This window comes from Hordeum vulgare, chromosome 5H (genome assembly GCF_904849725.1).
Source record: "Hordeum vulgare subsp. vulgare chromosome 5H, MorexV3_pseudomolecules_assembly, whole genome shotgun sequence".
Taxonomy (NCBI): Eukaryota; Viridiplantae; Streptophyta; class Magnoliopsida; order Poales; family Poaceae; genus Hordeum; species Hordeum vulgare.
In genome coordinates this window covers 433,348,865-433,357,147 of record NC_058522.1, presented here as the reverse complement: position 1 = coordinate 433,357,147, position 8,283 = coordinate 433,348,865, and positions in this window count along the sequence as shown.

Below are 8,283 nucleotides of genomic sequence, written 5' to 3'. Positions count from 1 at the left end.
TTTTCACGCTGAAGCTTTTTGACATAAGCATCACATCCCCAAACTTTAAGAAACGAAAACTTTGGCTTCTTTCCATACCACAACTCATATGGTGTTTGTTGGAAATACGCCCTAGAGGCAATAATAAATTAGTTATTATTATATTTCTTTGTTCGTGATAATCGTTTATTGTCCATGCTATAAATGTATTGATTGGAAACTCAAATACATGTGTGGATCCATAGACAAAACACTGTCCCTAGTAAGCCTCTAGTTGACTAGCTCGTTGATCAAAGATGGTCAAGGTTTCCTAACCATAGACAAGTGTTGTCACTTGATAAACGGGACCACATAATTAGGAGAATCATGTGATGGACAAGACCCAAACTGTGAACGTAGCATATTGATTGTGTCATTTTAATGCTATTTTTTCTGCGTGTCAAGTATTTGTTCCTATGACCATGAGATCATATAACTCACTGGCACCGGAGGAATACCTTGGGTGCATCAAACGTCGCAACATAACTGGGTGACTATAAAGGTGTTCTACAGGCATCTCCGAAGGTGTCCGTTGAGTTAGTATGGATCAAGACTGGGATTTGTCACTCCGTGTGACGGAGAGGTATCTCAGGGCCCACTTGGTAATACAACATCACACACAAGACTTGCAAGCAATGTGACTAAGTGTAAGTCACGAGATCTTGTATTACAGAATGAGTAAAGAGACTTGCCGGTAACGATATTGAAATAGGTATGCGGATACCGACGATCAAATCTAGGGCAAGTAACATACTGAAGGACAAAGGGAATGACATACGGGATTATATGAATCCTTGACACTAAGGTTCAACCGATAAGATCTTCGGAGAATATGTAGGATCCAATATGGGCATACAGGTCCCATTATTGGATATTGACCGAGCAGTACCTAGGGGTATGTCTACATAGTTCTCGAACCCTCACGGTCTGCACACTTAAGGTTCGATGATGTTTTAGTATAGTTGAGTTATATGTGTGGTTACCGAATGTTTTTCGGAGTCCCCGATGAGATCACAGATGTCATGAGGGTTTCCGGAATGGTCCGGAAATGAAGATTGATATATAGGATGGTTTCATTTGGTTACCGGAAGGTTTTCGGGCATTACCGACATTGTACCGGGAGTGACGAATGGGTTCCGGAAGTTCAGCGGGAGGGGGGCCACCCACCCAGAGGGAGCCCAATGGCTTTAGGGTGGTGCACCAGCCCTTAGTGGGCTGGTGGGACAGCCCAAGAATGCCTTGGCCCCAAGAAGATAAAAACCAAAGAGAAAAGGAAAGCCTCCTCCCCTTCCCTCTTATATATAGTGGTGATTTAGGGCTGATTTGAGACAACTTTTGCCACGTGCAACTCAACCCTAGACCACATAGTTCTACCTCTAGATCGGATTTCTACGGAGATTGGGTGGAGCCCTGCAGGAGTAGATCACCACCACCATCGGAGCGTCGTCATGCTGCCGGAGAACTCATCTACTTCTCTGTGTTGCTTGCTGGATCAAGAAGGCTGAGATCATCGTCGAGCTGTATGTGTGCTGAACGCGGAGGTGCCGTCCGTTCAGCGCTAGATTGGAACGGATCATGGGACGGAAGGCGGGACGGTTCGTGGGACGGATCAAGGGACGTCAAGACGTTCCACTACATCAACCGCGTTTCTTAACGCTTCCTGCTGTGCGATCTACAAGGGTACATAGATCCAAATCTCCTCTCGTAGATGGACATCACCATGATAGGTCTTCGTGTGCGTAGGAAATTTTTTGTTTCCCATGCAACGTTCCCCAACAATGGCATCATGAGCTAGGTTCATGCGTAGATGTTATCTCGAGTAGAACACAAAAGGTTTTGTGGACGGTGATGTTCGATTTGCTGCCCTCCTTAGTCTTTTCTTGATTCGGCGGTATTGTTGGATTGAAGCGGCCCAGACCGGCATTACTTGTACGCTTACGAGAGACTGGTTTGATCGGCTAACATGCAACCTCGTTGCATAAAGATGACTGGCGGGTGTCGGTTTCTTCAACTTTAATTGAATTGGTTTTGACCATGGTGGTCCTTGGAGAGGTTAAATAGCAATTTGCACATCTCCTTGTGGTTTTGGCATAAGTAAGATGCGATCATACTAGATACCCATAGCAGCCACGTAAAACATGCAACAACAAATTAGAGGACGTCTAACTTGTTTTTGCAGGGTATACTTGTGATATGATATGGCCAATGACGTGATGTGATACATTGGATGTAGGAGATGATCATGTTGTAATAGTTAATATCGACTTGCACGTCGATGGTACGGCAATCGGCAGGAGCCATAGGGTTGTCTTTAAACTAACGTTTGTGTTTGCAGATGCGTTTACTGTATTGCTAGGACGTAGCTTTAATAGTAATAGCATAAGTAGCATGACAACCTCGATGGCGACACGTTGATGGAGATCATGGTGTGGCGCCGGTGACAAGAAGATCGTGCCGGTGCTTTGGTGATGGAGATCAAGAAGCACATGATGATGGCCATATCATGTCATTTATGAATTTCATGTGATGTTAATCCTTTTATGCACCTTATTTTGCTTAGAACGACGGTAGCATTATGAGGTGATCTCTCACTAAAATTCGAAGACAAAATTGTGTTCTCCCCGACTGTGCACCGTTGCTACAGTTCGTCATTTCGAGACACCACGTGATGATCGGGTGTGATAGACTCAACGTTCACACACAACGGGTGCAAAACAGTTGCACACGCGGAACACTCGGGTTAAGCTTGACGAGCCTAGCATGTGCAGACATGGCCTCGGAACACATGAGACCGAAAGGTCGAGCATGAATCGTATAGTGGATATGATTAGCATAGCGATGCTTACCACTGAAACTATTCTCAACTCACGTGATGATCGAACTTGAGTTAGTGGATTTGGATCTTGTACCACTCAAATGACTAGAGAGATGTACTTTTTGAGTGGGAGTTCTTGAGTAATATGATTAATTGAACTAATTATCATGAACATAGTCTAATGGTCTTTGCTAATTATGATGTAGCTTGCGCTATAGCTCTACTGTTTTTATATGTTCCTAGAGAAAATTTAGCTGAAAGTTGAAAGTAGCAACTTTGCGGACTAAGTCCATAAAACTGAGGATTGTCCTTATTGCTGCACAAAAGGCTTATGTACTTAATGCACCACTCGGTGTGCTGCACCTCGAGCATCGTCGGTGTATGTTGCGAACATCTGACATACACGTTTTTGATGACTACGTGATAGTTTAGTGCATAATACTTAATGGCTTAGAAGCAAGGCGCCGAAGATGTTATGAAACGTCATGGAACATAAGACATGTTCTAAGAGATGAAATTGAGATTTCATGCTCGTGCCCTTGTTGAGTGGTATGAGACCTCTGACAAGATTCATTGTCTACAAAGTAAAGGGGAAAAGGTCAATGATGACCCACAAGTATAGGGGATCAATCGTAGTCCTTTCGATAAGTAAGAGTGTCGAACCCAACGAGGAGCAGAAGGATCTCACAACTGGTTTTCAGCAAGGTAAAATCTGAGGCACTGAAATTATCGGTAACAAGTGATTGTGTGGTGAGATGATTCGTAGCAAGCAACAAGTAACAAAAGTAGCAACGGTGCAGCAAAGTGGCCCAATCCCTTTTGTAGAGAGCGACAAGCTGGACAAAGTCTTATAGGAGGGAAAACGCTCCCGAGGACACACGGGAATTTCTGTCATGCTAGTTTCATCACGTTCATATGATTCGCGTTCGTTACTTTGATAGTTTGATATGTGGGTGGACCAGCGCTTGGGTACTGCCCTTACTTGGACAAGCATCCCACTTATGATTAACCCCTCTCGCAAGCATCCGCAACTACGAAAGAAGAATTAAGACAAAGTCTAACCATAGCATTAAACTAGTGGATCCAAATCAGCCCCTTACGAAGTAACGCATAAACTAGGGTTTAAGCTTCTGTCACTCTAGCAACCCATCATCTACTTACTAATTACCAATGCCTTCCTCTAGGCCCAAATAATGGTGAAGTGTTATGTAGTCGACGCTCACATACCACCACTAGAGGAAAAACAACATACAACATATCAAAATACCGAACGAATACCAAATTCACATGACTATTATTAGCATGACTTATCCCATGTCCTCAGGAACAAAAGTAACTACTCACAAAGCATAATCACAATCATGATCAGAGGTGTAATGAGTAGCATCAAGGATCTGAACATAAACTCTTCCACCAAATAATCTAACTAGCATCAACTACAAAGAGTAATCAACACTACTAGCAACCTTACAAGTACCAATCGGAGTCGCGAGACGGAGATTGGTTACAAGAGATGAACTAGGGTTTGGAGATGAGATGGTGCTGATGAAGATGTTGATGGATATGAGTCCCCTCCGATGAGAGGAGTGTTGGTGATGACGATGGCGACGATTTCCCCCTCCGGGAGGGAAGTTTCCCCAGCAGGATCGTCCTGCCAGAGCTCTAGATTGGTTCTGCTCAAGTTCCTCCTTGTGGCGGCGGAGAAACCACGAAAAATCTCCCTTCTGATTTTTTTCCTGGACGAAACCCTCCATATAGCAAAAGAGGGGGCAAGTGGGCCAGCAGGGTGCCCACAAGCCCCCATGGCGCGGCCTGGAGGGTGGCCGTGCCGTGCAGGCTTGTGGCCACCCCCTGGCGCCCCTCTGGCACTTCTTCGGCCCAGTATTTTTTATAAATTGGGAAAACAATCTCCGTTGATTTTCACGGGGTTTGGAGTTGCACAGAATAGGTATCTCAACTTTGCTCCACTTTGAGGCCAGAATTCCAGTTGTCGCTATTCTCCCTCTTCATGTAAACCTTCCAAAATAAGAGATAAAAGGCATAAGAATTGTACCGTGAAGTGAAATAACAGCCAAAGAAGTGATAAATATCAACATGAAAACATGATGCAAAATGCACGTATCAACTCCCCCAAGCTTAGACCTCGCTTGTCCTCAAGCGAAAGCCGAGCTCAATAAATATGTCCACATGTTTAGGGAGAGAGGTGTCGACAAAACAAGATACGAACATGCATGCATCATGATCAAGATCAGAACAGCATACCAACATATAATATCTCATGCTAAAGTGATAATTCCTTCACAAAGTAAAGCATGGATCAAGAACCTTACTGAGAAGTAACAACCGATAGCCTTTATTCATTGAAGCAATTGCAATTTATCACAACATCATAAAGAGTCAAATAAGAGCTTGTAAAGCAAATCCACATACTCAATCATTCCTTCGTTCTCTACAATTGCTACAACTCACGTGGTACTCATGAGATCAAAGTTTCAGCTGGACACATAGAAAGATAGGGGCTTATAGTTTTGCCTCCCAACTGCTTACCTCGAGGGTAATGTCAACAATAATAATTCATGAATACTTACCTCCAATTTGACATATGAGTATAGATCTTTCCTAAGCATGTGACGTTAGCCAAGATAAAGGCGAGATAAGGAAGTGGTGAAGATCACCATGACTCTTTCAGGAAAAAAAAGTAAAGGTACAAGATAGGCCCTCTTAGTGGGGGAACGTCACTTTGTATTGCCCCCTGTGATAAAGAACTTTATTATGCAGTATGTCGCTTTTATGTCTTCCTCATCATAGGTTCCTATAAAGATTATTTTCCACACACTAATAGATCATACATATTAGAGAGCAATTTTTATTGCTTGCACCGATGACAACTTACTTGAGGGATCTTATTCAATCCTAGGTAGGTATGGTGGACACTCATGGCAGAAATGGTTTGAAGGTTTATGGATGCACAAGTAGTATCTCTACTTGGTGCGGGAGTTTTGGCTAATGTGAGGTGGAAGCAATCATCACATGATAAGGGATCTCTAATCATATAACATTGTTCAGAGCCAAGCAAACACAATTCATTACGTTGTCTTCCTTGTCCAACATCTAATTCTAGGCATGCAATAGTTTGGTGAGTGTTCACAATCATAGATGGTGTCAGAGATGATATATTTATATGTGAACCTCTCCTTCCTTATCACTTCCTATTAATTGCAACAATGACCAAGGTCTACGTTTGCCTACCCTCAACAAGTTTCAGTCCTCATTCTTTTTATATGTGAAGCCATCACTTCCCATAAGATCATTACATGATCTTTCATGCTTTTGTTCTATTCTCACTCTTTTAATCATGGCATGAGGCAAAGCCCTTCAACTAAGACACTCTTTATTATATGGCTCACGAGCAAGAATACATCGGGGGTGACACAGAGCAAAACTCAAGACTAAAGCACTAAGACTTTTACTCAACTAGAGAAAAAGAAAACTGAAAAGGAAAACTAAAACAAAGGTAATGGCAAAAGATGTGATGGTGATACGATACCGGGGCAACTCCCCCAAGCTTAGCAAAAGCCAAGGGGATTGCCCATACAATTGCTTAGTTGTCTTCCTTTGGTGGTGGTGGTGGAGGAGTTGTTGAAGCGGTCTTGAGCTTGTCTAATTTCCACTTGAGCATAAAGTTCTGCTCCCTCAGATCATCATTTTCCTCCTCCAGCTTCAACACTCTTTGGCAAAGCTCCTGCTTACTCTCCTGCAAGAAACGAGAATGGATAAACAAGGTCTTAGGCTTCTTCCTTTGGTCAGGGAGGCTCGACTTCTTGAACTCCATATGAGTGCGTCCAGGTTGAGGTAGAGGAGCCTCCTCTTCATCTGAACTCGTTTGTTCCTTCCCCTTGGGATCATAGTCTTCTTCCTCATCGGTGGTCCAGCCATATGGTTCCAAGTCCCCATAGACCTTGGGGTTAGCAACGAAATCAGCCACATAGCTCTCCCCCTCTGAATCCTGAGAAGACATCTTGACCTAGATCTACGGCAGAAACAGGTTCGAAACGAAAAACAGAGGAAATCTGCCTGATGCAGGGGTCAGACCAAACGGAAGTATATATAATGATTTTTTCCAGACCAGAAGGAGTCCCCTGCACGAAAACGGAGTCCGGGAGGCGCACGAGGTGGCCACAAGCCCTCACGGCGCGGCCAGGGGGTGGGCCCGTGCCGTGCAGGCTTGTCGCCTCCTCGCGCACTTTCCGGACTACTTCCAATTTTTGTATTTTTTCAAATATTCCAAAACGGAGAAAATTTCCTATTGGAAAAGTATTGGACTCTGTTTTCTTACCGAATCACATACCTCTTCGTTTTCGGAGTCTAAAACAGGCTGATAAATATCCCTTAGGTGTTCTTCCGGAGTTATGGTATTGATGATATTGCTTTCAACATTTATGGGAGTACCTGAGATATAATGCTTGATTCTCTGCCCATTTACCACTCTCGGACAATTACCTTCCATGTTGTTGATCTTGATAGCACTGGAACGATATACTTCCTCAACAACATAGGGACCTTCCCATTTAGAGAGAAGCTTGCCTGCAAAGAATCTTAAACGAGAGTTATATAGCAAGACATAATCACCTACATTGAACTCACGCTTTTTTATCCTCTTCTCATGCCACCTCTTAACCTTCTCTTTGAAGAGCTTGGCATTCTCATACGCTTGAGTTCTCCACTCATCAATCGAGCTAATGTCAAATAACCTCTTCTCACCGGCAAGTTTGAAATCAAAGTTGAGCTCTTTGATTGCCCAATAAGCTTTATGCTCTAGCTCAAGAGGTAAGTGACATGCTTTACCGTACACCATTTTGTATGGAGACATACCCATGGGATTCTTATAGGCAGTTCTATAAGCCCATAGTGCATCATCGAGCTTCTTAGACCAATTCTTTCTAGACCTGTTGACAGTCTTTTGCAGAATCAGTTTAATCTCTCTATTACTTAGCTCTACTTGACCACTGGACTGAGGGTGATAGGGGGACGCAATTCTATGGTTGACATCGTACTTAGCAAGCATTTTACAGAAAGCACCATGAATGAAGTGTGAACCACTGTCGGTCATTAGATATCTAGGGACTCCAAATCTAGGGAAGATAACTTCTTTCAGCATCTTGATAGAGGTGTTGTGATCAGCACTACTAGTGGGGATAGCTTCTACCCACTTAGTGACGTAATCAACAACAACTAAGATGTGAGTATACCCATTGGATTTTGGAAAAGGTCCCATATAATAAAAGCTCGAGACGTCAAATGGTTCAATGACAAGTGAATAGTTCATAGGCATTTCCAGACGTTTGCTAATATTACCTATTCTTTGACATTATTCACAAGACAAGACAAACTTACGCGCATCCTTGAAGAGAGTGGGCCAATAGAAACCTGATTGCAATACCTTGTGTGCA